Below are 15,372 nucleotides of genomic sequence, written 5' to 3' on the forward strand. Positions count from 1 at the left end.
CCCATATGGTCTAGCGCACATATGTCAGAGTCAAGGCCCGCGGGCCACATCCGGCCCGCAAGAAGGTTTTTTACGGCCCCTGGGATGATCTTGATTTATTATTAGAACCGGCCCGCAGCAAGCCGGCAGCCCGCAGATCTTTTACACGCACCAATACTACATTTCCCACAATGCAAAGGTGACGCACCGAGCAGTAGGCTGCTTCATTTCAATATTTATTGGCACAGCAGTCGTCAGCATCACAGTAAAATTAACTTTCAGATACCCATCAAAAATGGCAAAACGGAAGGTGGATACTGAGAACCGGGGGTTTCAAACAAGGTGGGAGTCGGAGTATATGTTCACGAAGGTAGCTGGAAAACCTGTGTGTCTTCTGTGTGGAGAAAGTGTGGCGGTACTGAAAGAGTATAATCTGAGACGACATTATGAAACGAAACACGCGGACACACACGCGGACGCAACTGTCAAGGCCAGTTTTATTTTGGCAGAAGAGATCGCTAAATCAGCCCGGCCATTTACGGAGGGGGATTTCATCAAAAACTGCATGATTAAAGTTTGTGACGAAGTTTGCCCAGAAAAAAGGCAACTCTTTTTAAATGTGAGTCTGAGCAGAAACACCATTGCCGAGAGAGTAGACCAGTTGTCCATCAATCTAAAAGAGCAGCTTGTGAAAAAGGGAAAAGATTTTATTGCATATTCCTTGGCTGTGGATGAGAGCACCGACATTTCTGACATTGCCCAGTTGTCAATTTTCATCCGCGGAGTGGACTCCAACCTAAGCGTGACAGAGGAGTTTTTGGCTTTACGTCCTATGCATGGCACAACTACGGGGCATGATTTGTATGAAGAGGTGTCAAGATGTGTAAATGAGATGGAGCTGCCTTGGGAAAAACTCGTGGGTTTGACAACCGACGGAGCACCTGCGATGTGTGGACACAGGAGCGGACTGGTGGCGAAGATACGGGAAAAGATGCAAGAGGAAAACGCGACAGGTGAGCTGACAGCTTATCATTGTATCATACACCAGGAAGCGTTGTGCGGTAAAGCCTTGAAAATGGAGCATGTAATGAGCATCATCACGCGCACAGTTAACTTTATCAGAGCCAAAGGTTTGAATCACCGCCAGTTCAAGGCATTTCTGACGGAGTTAGAAACGGAGCATGGTGATTTGCCTTATCACACAGAGGTGCGATGGCTAAGCCAGGGAAAGGTGCTTCAAAGATGTTTCGAGCTTCGTGAGGAGATTTGTCTGTTCTTGGACAGCAAAGGGAAAGACACAACACAACTCCGAGACGAAATGTTTCTGTGTGAAATGGCTTTTCTGTGTGACATTACGAGTCATCTGAATGCAATAAACTTGCAGCTGCAGGGTCGGGATCGTGTCATCTCTGATATGTACAGTACAGTGAAGGCATTTAAAACCAAACTGACTCTGTGGGAGACGCAGATGCGGAAAGAAAATTTGAGCCACTTTCCCAGCTGCCAGACCATGAAAGAGAAGCTCTCTACCTGTGCGTTCCCGAGCACACAGTTGGCTGATAAAATAGGTATGCTTGCCGCTGACTTTCGACGCCGATTTGCTGACTTTGAAGCACAAAAAAGCAGGTTGGAACTGCTCGGTAACCCATTTGCTGTTGACGTGGAAAGCTCACCACCAAACCTCCAAATGGAGTTGATTGACCTCCAATGCAATGATGCACTGAGGGCAAAATATGCGGCAGTGGGTGCTGCTGAGTTCGCCCGTTTCCTCCCCGGCACAATGCCCCAGCTGCGCATCCAGGCTGCTCAAACGTTGTCTATGTTTGGCAGCACATACCTGTGTGAACAACTGTTTTCTTTGATGAACCTGAACAAAACATCACACAGAAGTCGACTTACTGCTGAACACCTCCACTCAATTCTGAGGATTTCTTCAGCTCAGAGCCTTACCCCGAACATTGATGAACTTGTGGAAAAGATGGGACACCACCAAGTATCACCCTCAACCTCAAACAAGTGAACATTACTGTGCAATCACATATTTAGAGTTTTTACTCAGTTCAAGTTTAAAAGTTAAAATTTAATATTTGTTTTCACTGCATGTTACTTCTCCTTAAACAAAGTGTTGTTTTTGATTAATAGATTTTTGCACTTTATTTTTTTGTATTTCAATCCAATTATATTTTAAAAATATTTCAGTTGAGTGGATGATAGAAAATTGCTATTATTGTTTTTCTTTGAAGTAAATTTAGCCCACTTTTGCTAAAATAGAAAATATAGTCTACTGATGGTGCCTTGAATACCGGTTTCTTTCATTTAATGTTCATGTTATGGGGATATTTATATAAAGGAAATTTGTCTTTTGTGTCTGTTGAAAATTAAAGATTACTGACAGAGCCATAAGAAAATATTGCTTTATTTATCTGATCATATTGTAATATATTTGTTAGGTTTTCAGTAGGTTCAATTAGGTTCACTAGACTATATGCGTCATTTAAAAAATTTTCAATGAACATTCGAACAGTCCGGCCCTCGTCTTGTAGCTGATTTTTTTATTTGGCCCTCCGTCCATTTGACTTTGACACCCCTGGTCTAGCGGTTAGGATTCCTGGTTTTCACCCAGGTGGCCCGGGTTCAACTCCCGGTATGGGAAAGAATATCTTGTCGTTTGGGATGCACTTGTGTAACAACAGATACTGCTTTTTAACTGGCAGCAGTTTCACACAACACAACAATATTCCCTCAGCAACAGGAAATGTGACATGTTATGTAGATTCAAATTATACAAGGCTTTTTAAACGTTGAATACACTTCATGGCTGCATTTCTTGCTCTGCAGTAAAATTCATGCAACAACAGGAGGATCAAATTAAGATTTGCATCTGTAACAGAAATCCCAAGGAACCTTGTCGGTGACAGAAGCTATGACTGTGAACACTGGCCTAGGTGTGTCCTGACTTCAGCTTGGCTGTGCGGCCAGTGGCGCAATGGATAACGTGTCTGATAACAGGTCAGAAGATTGAATATTTGACTCCTGTTTGGCTCAAAACTATATTTATTTGACCAAAATCAAGCTGGGAAAAATACTGTATACTTTTCATTGTTTCTGGCAGTTCTCGATTCAAACACATTTTAGACTGATTTTATATGGGACTTTTCTCCAATATCTCTGAGAAAAAAGATGGAGCTTGTAATTACAACAAGCATCATTTCAACGTTTATGGATTTGTCTGTGATGTTTTTTTAAAGTAACTGTCTTCCCATATGGTCTGGCTTTTAGGATTCCTGGTTTTCGCCCGGGTTGAACTCCCAGTATGGGAAAGAACATCTTGTCATTTGGGATGCACTTGTGTAAGAACAGATACCACATTTTAACTGGCAGCAGAATCACACAACACAACAATATTCCTTCAGCAACAGCGAATGTTACATGTTTTGTAGATTCATAATTTACAAGACTTTTTAAACATTGAATACACTTCAAGTTTGCATTTCTTGCTCTGCAGTAAAATTCATGCAACAACAGGAGGATCAAATTAAGATATGCATCTGAAACAGAAAACCAAGGAACCTTGTTGTTGACAGACGCAATGACTGTGTACACTGGTCTAGCTTAGACCTGACTTCAGCTTAGACGTGGGGCCAGTGGCGCAATGGCTAACGTGTCTGACTACGGTTCAGAAGATTCTAGGTTCGACTCCTGGCTGGCTCGATACTTAGTTTAATTGATTGAAATCAAGCCGGGATTGATACTCTATACTTTTCAGTGCTTCTGGCTGTTCTCACTTCAAACTCATTTTAGACTGATTTCATCTGGACATTCCCCAACATCTCAGAGAAAACAAAATGTAGCTTTTAATCCAACAGGCATAATGTCAACATTTAAAGATTTGTCTGTGATGTGTTTTTTAAGTATGTGTCTTCCTATATGGTCTATCGGTTAGGATTCCTGGTTTTCACCCAGGTGGCCTGGGTTGAACTCCCGGTATGGGAAAGAAGATCTTGTCGTTCGGGATGCACTTGTGTAACAACAAATGCTGCATTTTAACTGGTAGCAGTTTCACACAACACAACAATATTCCCTCAGCAACAGGAAATGTGACATGTTATGTAGATTCAAATTATACAAGGCATTTTAAACGTTGAATACACTTCATGGCTGCATTTCTTGCTCTGCAGTAAAATTCATGCAACAACAGGAGGATCAAATTAAGATTTGCATCTGTAACAGAAATCCCAAGGAACCTTGTCGGTGACAGAAGCTATGACTGTGTACACTGGCCTAGGTGTGTCCTGACTTCAGCTTGGCTGTGCGGCCAGTGGCGCAATGGATAACGTGTCTGATAACAGGTCAGAAGATTGAATATTTGACTCCTGTTTGGCTCAAAACTAGATTTATTTGACCAAAATCAAGCTGGGAAAAATACTGTATACTTTTCATTGTGTCTGGCAGTTCTCGATTCAAACACATTTTAGACTGATTTTATATGGGACTTTTCTCCAACATCTTTGAGAAAAAGATGGAGCTTGTAATACAACAAGCATAATTTCAACGTTTATGGATTTGTCTGTGATGTTTTTTTTAAGTAACTGTCTTCCCATATGGTCTGGCGTTTAGGATTCCTGGTTTTCGCCCGGGTTGAACTCCCAGTATGGGAAAGAACATCTTGTCATTTGGGATGCACTTGTGTAAGAACAGATACCACATTTTAACTGGCAGCAGAATCACACAACACAACAATATTCCCACAGCAACAGCAAATGTGACATGTTTTGTAGATTCATAATTTACAAGACTTTTTAAACATTGAATACACTTCAAGTTTGCATTTCTTGCTCTGCAGTAAAATTCATGCAACAACAGGAGGATCAAATTAAGATATGCATCTGAAACAGAAAACCAAGGAACCTTGTTGTTGACAGACGCAATGACTGTGTACACTGGTCTAGCTGTGACCTGACTTCAGCTTAGACGTGGGGCCAGTGGCGCAATGGATAATGTGTCTGACTACGGATCAGAAGATTCTAGGTTCGACTCCTGGCTGGCTCGATATTGAATTGATTGAAATCAAGCCAGGATTGATTCTTAATACTTTTCAGTGCTTCTGGCTGTTCTCACTTCAAACTCATTTTAGACTGATTTCATCTGGACATTCCCCAACATCTCAGAGAAAAAAAAGATGTAGCTTTTAATCCAACAGGCATAATGTCAACATTTAAAGATTTGTCTGTGATGTGTATTTTAAGTATGTGTCTTCCCATATGGTCTAGCGGTTAGGATTCCTGGTTTTCACCCAGGTGGCCCGGGTTCAACTCCCGGTATGGGAAAGAATATCTTGTCTTTTGGGATGCACTTGTGTAACAACAGATACTGCTTTTTAACTGGCAGCAGTTTCACACAACACAACAATATTCCCTCAGCAACAGGAAATGTGACATGTTATGTAGATTCAAATTATACAAGGCATTTTAAAAGTTGAATACACTTCATGGCTGCATTTCTTGCTATGCAGTAAAATTCATGCAACAACAGGAGGATCAAATTAAGATTTGCATCTGAAACAGAAATCCCAAGGAACCTTGTCGGTGACAGAAGCTATGACTGTGTACACTGGCCTAGGTGTGTCCTGACTTCAGCTTGGCTGTGCGGCCAGTGGCGCAATGGATAACGTGTCTGATAACAGGTCAGAAGATTGAATATTTGACTCCTGTTTGGCTCAAAACTAGATTTATTTGACCAAAATCAAGCTGGGAAAAATACTGTATACTTTTCATTGTGTCTGGCAGTTCTCGATTCAAACACATTTTAGACTGATTTTATATGGGACTTTTCTCCAACATCTCTGAGAAAAAAGATGGAGCTTGTAATTACAACAAGCATAATTTCAACGTTTATGGATTTGTCTGTGATGTTTTTTTTAAGTAACTGTCTTCCCATATGGTCTGGCGTTTAGGATTCCTGGTTTTCGCCCGGGTTGAACTCCCAGTATGGGAAAGAACATCTTGTCATTTGGGATGCACTTGTGTAAGAACAGATACCACATTTTAACTGGCAGCAGAATCACACAACACAACAATATTCCCACAGCAACAGCAAATGTGACATGTTTTGTAGATTCATAATTTACAAGACTTTTTAAACATTGAATACACTTCAAGTTTGCATTTCTTGCTCTGCAGTAAAATTCATGCAACAACAGGAGGATCAAATTAAGATATGCATCTGAAACAGAAAACCAAGGAACCTTGTTGTTGACAGACGCAATGACTGTGTACACTGGTCTAGCTGTGACCTGACTTCAGCTTAGACGTGGGGCCAGTGGCGCAATGGATAACGTGTCTGACTACGGATCAGAAGGTTCTAGGTTCGACTCCTGGCTGGCTTGATACTTAATTTAATTGATTTAAATCAACCCGGGATTGATACTTAATACTTTTCAGTGCTTCTGGCTGTTCTTACTTCAAACTCATTTTAGATTGATTTCATCTGGACATTCCCCAACATCTCAGAGAAAAAAAGATGTAGCTTTTAATCCAACAGGCATAATGTCAACATTTAAAGATTTGTCTGTGATGTGTATTTTAAGTATGTGTCTTCCCATATGGTCTAGCGGTTAGGATTCCTGGTTTTCACCCAGGTGGCCCGGGTTCAACTCCCGGTATGGGAAAGAATATCTTGTCGTTTGGGATGCACTTGTGTAACAACAGATACTGCATTTTAACTGGCAGCAGTTTCGCACAACACAACAATATTCCCTCAGCAACAGGAAATGTGACATTTTATGTAGATTAAAATTATACCAAGCATTTTAAACGTTGAATACACTTCATGGCTGCATTTCTTGCTCTGCAGTAAAATTCATGCAAAAACAGGAGGATCAAATTAAGATTTGCATTTTTAACAGAAATTCCAAGGAACCTTGTCTGTGACAGAAGCTATGACTGTGTACACTGGCCTAGGTGTGTCCTGACTTCAGCTTTGCTGTGCGGCCAGTGGCGCAATGGATAACGTGTCTGATAACAGGTCAGAAGATTGAATATTTGACTCCTGTTTGGCTCAAAACTAGATTTATTTGACCAAAATCAAGCTGGGAAAAATACTGTATACTTTTCATTGTGTCTGGAAGTTCTCGATTCAAACACATTTTAGACTGATTTTATATGGGACTTTTCTCCAACATCTCTGAGAAAAAGATGGAGCTTGTAATTACAACAAGCATAATTTCAACGTTTATGGATTTGTCTGTGATGTTTTTTTAAAGTAACTGTCTTCCCATATGGTCTGGCGTTTAGGATTCCTGGTTTTCGCCCGGGTTGAACTCCCAGTATGGGAAAGAACATCTTGTCATTTGGGAAGCACTTGTGTAAGAACAGATACCACATTTTAACTGGCAGCAGAATCACACAACACAACAATATTCCCTCAGCAACAGCAAATGTGACATGTTTTGTAGATTCAAATTATACAAGGCATTTTAAACGTTGAATACACTTCATGGCTGCATTTCTTGCTCTGCATTAAAATTCATGCAAAAACAGGAGGATCAAATTAAGATTTGCATTTTTAACAGAAATCCCAAGGAACCTTGTCTGTGACAGAAGCTATGACTGTGTACACTGGCCTAGGTGTGTCCTGACTTCAGCTTTGCTGTGCGGCCAGTGGCGCAATGGATAACGTGTCTGATAACAGGTCAGAAGATTGAATAGTTGACTCCTGTTTGGCTCAAAACTAGATTTATTTGACCAAAATCAAGCTGGGAAAAATACTGTATACTTTTCATTGTGTCTGGCAGTTCTCGATTCAAACACATTTTAGACTGATTTTACATGGAACTTTTCTCCAACATCTCTGAGAAAAAAGATGGATATTGTAATTACAACAAGCATAATTTCAACGTTTATGGATTTGTCTGTGATGTTTTTTTAAAGTAACTGTCTTCCCATATGGTCTGGCGTTTAGGATTCCTGGTTTTCGCCCGGGTTGAACTCCCAGTATGGGAAAGAACATCTTGTCATTTGGGAAGCACTTGTGTAAGAACAGATACCACATTTTTACTGGCAGCAGAATCACACAACACAACAATATTCCCTCAGCAACAGCAAATGTGACATGTTTTGTAGATTCATAATTTACAAGACTTTTTAAACGTTGAATACACTTCAAGTTTGCATTTCTTGCTCTGCAGTAAAATTCATGCAACAACAGGAGGATCAAATTAAGATATGCATCTGAAACAGAAAACCAAGGAACCTTGTTGTTGACAGACGCAATGACTGTGTACACTGGTCTAGCTGTGACCTGACTTCAGCTTAGAAGTGGGGCCAGTGGCGCAATGGATAACGTGTCTGACTACGGATCAGAAGATTCTAGGTTCGACTCCTGGCTGGCTCGATACTTAATTTAATTGATTGAAATCAAGCCGGGATTGATACTGTATTCTTTTCAGTGCTTCTTGCTGTTCTCACTTCAAACTCATTTTGGACTCATTTTGGACTCATTTTGGACTGATGTGTGTTTTAAGTATGTGTCTTCCCATATGGTCTAGCGGTTAGGATTCCTGGTTTTCACCCAGGTGGCCTGGGTTCAACTCCCGGTATGGGAAAGAATATCTTGTCGTTTGGGATGCACTTTTGTAACAACAGATACTGCATTTTAACTGGCAGCAGTTTCACACAACACAACAATATTCCCTCAGCAACAGGAAATGTGACATGTTATGTAGATTCAAATTATACAAGGCTTTTTAAACGTTGAATACACTTCATGGCTGCATTTCTTGCTCTGCAGTAAATTTCATGCAACTATGAGGATCAAATTAAGATTTGCATCTGTAACAGAAATCCCAAGGAACCTTGTCGGTGACAGAAGCTATGACTGTGTACACTGGCCTAGGTGTGTCCTGACTTGAGCTTGGCTGTGCGGCCAGTGGCGCAATGGATAACGTGTCTGATAACAGGTCAGAAGATTGAATATTTGACTACTGTTTGGCTCAAAACTATATTTATTTGACCAAAATCAAGCTGGGAAAAATACTGTATACTTTTCATTGTGTCTGGCAGTTCTCGATTCAAACACATTTTAGACTGATTTTATATGGGACTTTTCTCCAACATCTCTGAGAAAAAGATGGAGCTTGTAATTACAACAAGCATCATTTCAACGTTTATGGATTTGTCTGTGATGTTTTTTTAAAGTAACTGTCTTCCCATATGGTCTGGCTTTTAGGATTCCTGGTTTTCGCCCGGGTTGAACTCCCAGTATGGGAAAGAACATCTTGTCATTTGGGATGCACTTGTGTAAGAACAGATACCACATTTTAACTGGCAGCAGAATCACACAACACAACAATATTCCCTCAGCAACAGCAAATGTGACATGTTTTGTAGATTCATAATTTACAAGACTTTTTAAACATTGAATACACTTCAAGTTTGCATTTCTTGCTCTGCAGTAAAATTCATGCAACAACAGGAGGATCAAATTAAGATATGCATCTGAAACAGAAAACCAAGGAACCTTGTTGTTGACAGACACAATGACTGTGTACACTGGTCTAGCTGTGACCTGACTTCAGCTTAGATGTGGGGCCAGTGGCGCAATGGATAACGTGTCTGACTACGGATCAGAAGATTCTAGGATTGACTCCTGGCTGGCTCGATATTTAATTGATTGAAATCAAGCCGGGATTGATACTGTATTCTTAAGTATGCGTCTTCCCATATGGTCTAGCGGTTAGGATTCCTGGTTTTCACCCAGGTGGCCCGGGTTCAACTCCCGGTATGGGAAAGAATATCTTGTCTTTTGGGATGCACTTGTGTAACAACAGATACTGCATTTTAACTGTCAGCAATTTCACACAACACAACAATATTCCCTCAGCAACAGGAAATGTGACATGTTATGTAGATTCAAATTATACAAGGCTTTTTAAACGTTGAATACACTTCATGGCTGCATTTCTTGCTCTGCAGTAAAATTCATGCAACAACAGGAGGATCAAATTAAGATTTGCATCTGTAACAGAAATCCCAAGGAACCTTGTCTGTGACAGAAGCTATGACTGTGTACACTGGCCTAGGTGTGTCCTGACTTCAGCTTGGCTGTGCGGACAGTGGCGCAATGGATAACGTGTCTGATAACAGGTCAGAAGATTGAGTATTTGACTCCTGTTTGGCTCAAAACTAGATTTACTTGACCAAAATCAAGCTGGGAAAAATACTGTATACTTTTCATTGTGTCTGGCAGTTCTCGATTCAAACACATTTTAGACTGATTTTATATGGGACTTTTCTCCAACATCTCTGAGAAAAAGATGGAGCTTGTAATTACAACAAGCATCATTTCAACGTTTATGGATTTGTCTGTGATGTTTTTTTTAAGTAACTGTCTTCCCATATGGTCTGGCTTTTAGGATTCCTGGTTTTCGCCCGGGTTGAACTCCCAGTATGGGAAAGAACATCTTGTCATTTGGGATGCACTTGTGTAAGAACAGATACCACATTTTAACTGGCAGCAGAATCACACAACACAACAATATTCCCTCAGCAACAGCAAATGTGACATGTTTTGTAGATTCATAATTTACAAGACTTTTTAAACATTGAATACACTTCAAGTTTGCATTTCTTGCTCTGCAGTAAAATTCATGCAACAACAGGAGGATCAAATTAAGATATGCATCTGAAACAGAAAACCAAGGAACCTTGTTGTTGACAGACACAATGACTGTGTACACTGGTCTAGCTGTGACCTGACTTCAGCTTAGATGTGGGGCCAGTGGCGCAATGGATAACGTGTCTGACTACAGATCATTAGATTCTAGGTTCGAGTCCTGGCTGGCTCGATATTTAATTGATTGAAATCAAGCCGGGATTGATACTGTATTGTTTTCAGTGCTTCTGGCTGTTCTCACTTCAAACTCATTTTGGACTGATTTCATCTGGACATTCCCCAACATCTCAGAGAAAAAAAGATGTAGCTTTTAATCCAACAGGCATAATGTCAACATTTAAAAATTTGTCTGTGATGTGTATTTTAAGTATGTGTCTTCCCATATGGTCTAGCGGTTAGGATTCCTGGTTTTCACCCAGGTGGCCTGGGTTCTACTCCCGGTATGGGAAAGAATATATTGTCGTTTGGGATGAACTTGTGTAACAACAGATACTGCATGTTAACTGGCAGCAGTTTCACACAACACAACAATATTCCCTCAGCAACAGCAAATGTGACATGTTTTGTAGATTCATAATTTACAAGACTTTTTAAACATTGAATACACTTCAAGTTTGAATTTCTTGCTCTGCAGTAAAATTCATGCAACAACAGGAGGATCAAATTTAGATATGCATCTGAAACAGAAAACCAAGGAACCTTGTTGTTGACAGACGCAATGACTGTGTACACTGGTCTAGCTGTGACCTGACTTCAGCTTAGACGTGGGGCCAGTGGCGCAATGGATAACGTGTCTGACTACGGATCAGAAGATTCTAGGTTCGACTCCTGGCTGGCTCGATACTTAATATAATTGATTGAAATCAAGCTGGGATTGATACTGTATACTTTTCAGTGCTTCTGGCTGTTCTCACTTCAAACTCATTTTAGACTGATTTCATCTGGACATTCCCCAACATCTCAGAGAAAAAAAGATGTAGCTTTTAATCCAACAGGCATAATGTCAACATTTAAAGATTTGTCTGTGATGTGTATTTTAAGTATGTGTCTTTCATATGGTCTAGCGGTTAGGATTCCTGGTTTTCACCCAGGTGTCCCGGGTTCAACTCCCGGTATGGGAAAGAATATCTTATTGTTTGGGATGCACTTGTGTAACAACAGATACTGCATTTTAACTGGCAGCAGTTTCACACAACACAACAATATTCCCTCAGCAACAGGAAATGTGACATGTTATGTAGATTCAAATTATACAAGGCTTTTTAAACGTTGAATACACTTCATGGCTGCATTTCTTGCTCTGCAGTAAAATTCATGCAACAACAGGAGGATCAAATTAAGATTTGCATCTGTAACAGAAATCCCAAGGAACCTTGTCGGTGACAGAAGCTATGACTGTGTACACTGGCCTAGGTGTGTCCTGACTTCAGCTTGGCTGTGCGGCCAGTGGCGCAATGGATAACGTGTCTGATAACAGGTCAGAAGATTGAATATTTGACTCCTGTTTGGCTCAAAACTAGATTTATTTGACCAAAATCAAGCTGGGAAAAATACTGTATACTTTTCATTGTGTCTGGCAGTTCTCGATTCAAACACATTTTAGACTGATTTTATATGGGACTTTTCTCCAACATCTCTGAGAAAAAAGATGGAGCTTGTAATTACAACAAGCATAATTTCAACGTTTATGGATTTGTCTGTGATGTTTTTTTTAAGTAACTGTCTTCCCATATGGTCTGGCGTTTAGGATTCCTGGTTTTCGCCCGGGTTGAACTCCCAGTATGGGAAAGAACATCTTGTCATTTGGGATGCACTTGTGTAAGAACAGATACCACATTTTAACTGGCAGCAGAATCACACAACACAACAATATTCCCTCAGCAACAGCAAATGTGACATGTTTTGTAGATTCATAATTTACAAGACTTTTTAAACATTGAATACACTTCAAGTTTGCATTTCTTGCTCTGCAGTAAAATTCATGCAACAACAGGAGGATCAAATTAAGATATGCATCTGAAACAGAAAACCAAGGAACCTTGTTGTTGACAGACGCAATGACTGTGTACACTGGTCTAGCTGTGACGTGACTTCAGCTTAATGTGGCGCAATGGATAACGTGTCTGACTACGGATCAGAAGATTCTAGGTTCGACTCCTGGCTGGCTCGATACTTAATTTAATTGATTGAAATCAAGCCGGGATTGACACTGAATACTTTTCAGTGCTTCTGGCTGTTCTCAATTCAAACTAATTTTAGACTGATTTCATCTGGACATTCCCCAACATCTCAGAGAAAAAAATATGTAGCTTTTAATCCAACAGGCATAATGTCAACATTTAAAGATTTGTCTGTGATGTGTATTTTAAGTATGTGTCTTCCCATATGGTCTAGCGGTTAGGATTCCTGGTTTTCACCCAGGTGGTCCGGGTTCAACTCCCGGTATGGGAAAGAATATCTTGTCGTTTGGGATGCACTTGTGTAACAACAGATACTGCATTTTAACTGACAGCAGTTTCACACAACACAACAATATTCCCTCAGCAACAGGAAATGTGACATGTTATGTAGATTCAAATTATACAAGGCATTTTAAACGTTGAATACACTTCATGGCTGCATTTCTTGCTCTGCAGTAAAATTCATGCAACAACAGGAGGATCAAATTAAGATTTGCATCTGTAACAGAAATCCCAAGGAACCTTGTCGGTGACAGAAGCTATGACTGTGTACACTGGCCTAGGTGTGTCCTGACTTCAGCTTGGCTGTGCGGCCAGTGGCGCAATGGATAACGTGTCTGATAACAGGTCAGAAGATTGAATATTTGACTCCTGTTTGGCTCAAAACTAGATTTATTTGACCAAAATCAAGCTGGGAAAAATACTGTATACTTTTCATTGTGTCTGGCAGTTCTCGATTCAAACACGTTTTAGACTGATTTTACATGGGACTTTTCTCCAACATCTCTGAGAAAAAAGATGGAGCTTGTAATTACAACAAGCATAATTTCAACGTTTATGGATTTGTCTGTGATGTTTTTTTTAAGTAACTGTCTTCCCATATGGTCTGGCGTTTAGGATTCCTGGTTTTCGCCCGGGTTGAACTCCCAGTATGGGAAAGAACATCTTGTCGTTTGGGATACACTTGTGTAACAACAGATATTGCATTTTAAATGGCAGCAGTTTCACACAACACAACAATATTCCCTCAGCAACAGGAAATGTGACATGTTATGTAGATTCAAATTATACAAGGCATTTTAAACGTTGAATACACTTCATGGCTGCATTTCTTGCTCTGCAGTAAAATTCATGCAACAACAGGAGGATCAAATTAAGATTTGCATCTGTAACAGAAATCCCAAGGAACCTTGTCTGTGACAGAAGCTATGACTGTGTACACTGGCCTAGGTGTGTCCTGACTTCAGCTTGGCTGTGCGGCCAGTGGCGCAATGGATAACGTGTCTGATAACAGGTCAGAAGATTGAATATTTGACTCCTGTTTGGCTCACAACTAGATTTATTTGACCAAAATCAAGCTGGGAAAAATACTGTATACTTTTCATTGTGTCTGGCAGTTCTCGATTCAAACACATTTTAGACTGATTTTACATGGGACTTTTCTCCAACATCTCTGAGAAAAAAGATGGAGCTTGTAATTACAACAAGCATAATTTCAACGTTTATGGATTTGTCTGTGATGTTTTTTTTAAGTAACTGTCTTCCCATATGGTCTGGCGTTTAGGATTCCTGGTTTTCGCCCGGGTTGAACTCCCAGTATGGGAAAGAACATCTTGTCATTTGGGATGCACTTGTGTAAGAACAGATACCACATTTTAACTGGCAGCAGAATCACACAACACAACAATATTCCCTCAGCAACAGCAAATGTGACATGTTTTGTAGATTCATAATTTACAAGACTTTTTAAACATTGAATACACTTCAAGTTTGCATTTCTTGCTCTGCAGTAAAATTCATGCAACAACAGGAGGATCAAATTAAGATATGCATCTGAAACAGAAAACCAAGGAACCTTGTTGTTGACAGACGCAATGACTGTGTACACTGGTCTAGCTGTGACCTGACTTCAGCTTAGACGTGGGGTCAGTGGCGCAATGGATAACGTGTCTGACTACGGATCAGAAGATTCTAGGTTCGACTCCTGGCTGGCTCATTATTTAATTGATTGAAATCAAGCCGGGATTGATACTGAATACTTTTCAGTGCTTCTGGCTGTTCTCACTTCAAACTCATTTTAGACTGATTTCATCTGGACATTCCCCAACATCTCAGAGAAAAAAAGATGTAGCTTTTAATCCAACAGGCATAATGTCAACATTTAAAGATTTGTATGTGATGTGTATTTTAAGTATGTGTCTTCCCATATGGTCTAGCGGTTAGGATTCCTGGTTTTCGCCCGGGTTCAACTCCCGGTATGGGAAAGAATATCTTGTCGTTTGGGATGCACTTGTGTAACAACAGACATTTTAACTGGCAGCAGAATCACACAACACAACAATATTCCCTCAGCAACAGCAAATGTGACATGTTTTGTAGATTCATAATTTACAAGACTTTTTAAACATTGAATACACTTCAAGTTTGCATTTCTTGCTCTGCAGTAAAATTCATGCAACAACAGGAGGATCAAATTAAGATATGCATCTGAAACAGAAAACCAAGGAACCTTGTTGTTGACAGACGCAATGACTGTGTACAC

The 15,372-nt window shown here is 40.2% G+C and overlaps 13 non-coding genes across 13 annotated transcripts; all 13 read left to right on the forward strand.

Moving 5' to 3' along the window:
• Positions 1 to 3,617: 3,617 nt before the first annotated feature.
• trnar-acg (transfer RNA arginine (anticodon ACG)) lies at positions 3,618 to 3,690 on the forward strand. The gene has a single exon. It is a non-coding gene; the product is annotated as a tRNA-Arg (tRNA).
• Positions 3,691 to 4,955: 1,265 nt separating this feature from the next.
• Positions 4,956 to 5,028, forward strand: trnar-acg (transfer RNA arginine (anticodon ACG)). The gene has a single exon. It is a non-coding gene; the product is annotated as a tRNA-Arg (tRNA).
• A 206-nt stretch (positions 5,029 to 5,234) lies between these two features.
• trnae-uuc (transfer RNA glutamic acid (anticodon UUC)) lies at positions 5,235 to 5,306 on the forward strand. The gene has a single exon. It is a non-coding gene; the product is annotated as a tRNA-Glu (tRNA).
• A 985-nt stretch (positions 5,307 to 6,291) lies between these two features.
• Positions 6,292 to 6,364, forward strand: trnar-acg (transfer RNA arginine (anticodon ACG)). Its single transcript has one exon. It is a non-coding gene; the product is annotated as a tRNA-Arg (tRNA).
• Positions 6,365 to 6,574: 210 nt separating this feature from the next.
• trnae-uuc (transfer RNA glutamic acid (anticodon UUC)) lies at positions 6,575 to 6,646 on the forward strand. The gene has a single exon. It is a non-coding gene; the product is annotated as a tRNA-Glu (tRNA).
• Positions 6,647 to 8,297: 1,651 nt separating this feature from the next.
• On the forward strand, positions 8,298 to 8,370 carry trnar-acg (transfer RNA arginine (anticodon ACG)). Its single transcript has one exon. It is a non-coding gene; the product is annotated as a tRNA-Arg (tRNA).
• A 139-nt stretch (positions 8,371 to 8,509) lies between these two features.
• On the forward strand, positions 8,510 to 8,581 carry trnae-uuc (transfer RNA glutamic acid (anticodon UUC)). The gene has a single exon. It is a non-coding gene; the product is annotated as a tRNA-Glu (tRNA).
• A 1,112-nt stretch (positions 8,582 to 9,693) lies between these two features.
• On the forward strand, positions 9,694 to 9,765 carry trnae-uuc (transfer RNA glutamic acid (anticodon UUC)). Its single transcript has one exon. It is a non-coding gene; the product is annotated as a tRNA-Glu (tRNA).
• A 1,262-nt stretch (positions 9,766 to 11,027) lies between these two features.
• trnae-uuc (transfer RNA glutamic acid (anticodon UUC)) lies at positions 11,028 to 11,099 on the forward strand. Its single transcript has one exon. It is a non-coding gene; the product is annotated as a tRNA-Glu (tRNA).
• A 318-nt stretch (positions 11,100 to 11,417) lies between these two features.
• Positions 11,418 to 11,490, forward strand: trnar-acg (transfer RNA arginine (anticodon ACG)). Its single transcript has one exon. It is a non-coding gene; the product is annotated as a tRNA-Arg (tRNA).
• A 209-nt stretch (positions 11,491 to 11,699) lies between these two features.
• trnae-uuc (transfer RNA glutamic acid (anticodon UUC)) lies at positions 11,700 to 11,771 on the forward strand. Its single transcript has one exon. It is a non-coding gene; the product is annotated as a tRNA-Glu (tRNA).
• Positions 11,772 to 13,029: 1,258 nt separating this feature from the next.
• On the forward strand, positions 13,030 to 13,101 carry trnae-uuc (transfer RNA glutamic acid (anticodon UUC)). The gene has a single exon. It is a non-coding gene; the product is annotated as a tRNA-Glu (tRNA).
• Positions 13,102 to 14,753: 1,652 nt separating this feature from the next.
• Positions 14,754 to 14,826, forward strand: trnar-acg (transfer RNA arginine (anticodon ACG)). The gene has a single exon. It is a non-coding gene; the product is annotated as a tRNA-Arg (tRNA).
• The last annotated feature ends 546 nt before the right edge of the window (positions 14,827 to 15,372 follow it).

Source organism: Oncorhynchus clarkii, unplaced genomic scaffold, assembly GCF_045791955.1.
Source record: "Oncorhynchus clarkii lewisi isolate Uvic-CL-2024 unplaced genomic scaffold, UVic_Ocla_1.0 unplaced_contig_6471_pilon_pilon, whole genome shotgun sequence".
NCBI classification, from domain to species: domain Eukaryota; kingdom Metazoa; phylum Chordata; class Actinopteri; order Salmoniformes; family Salmonidae; genus Oncorhynchus; species Oncorhynchus clarkii.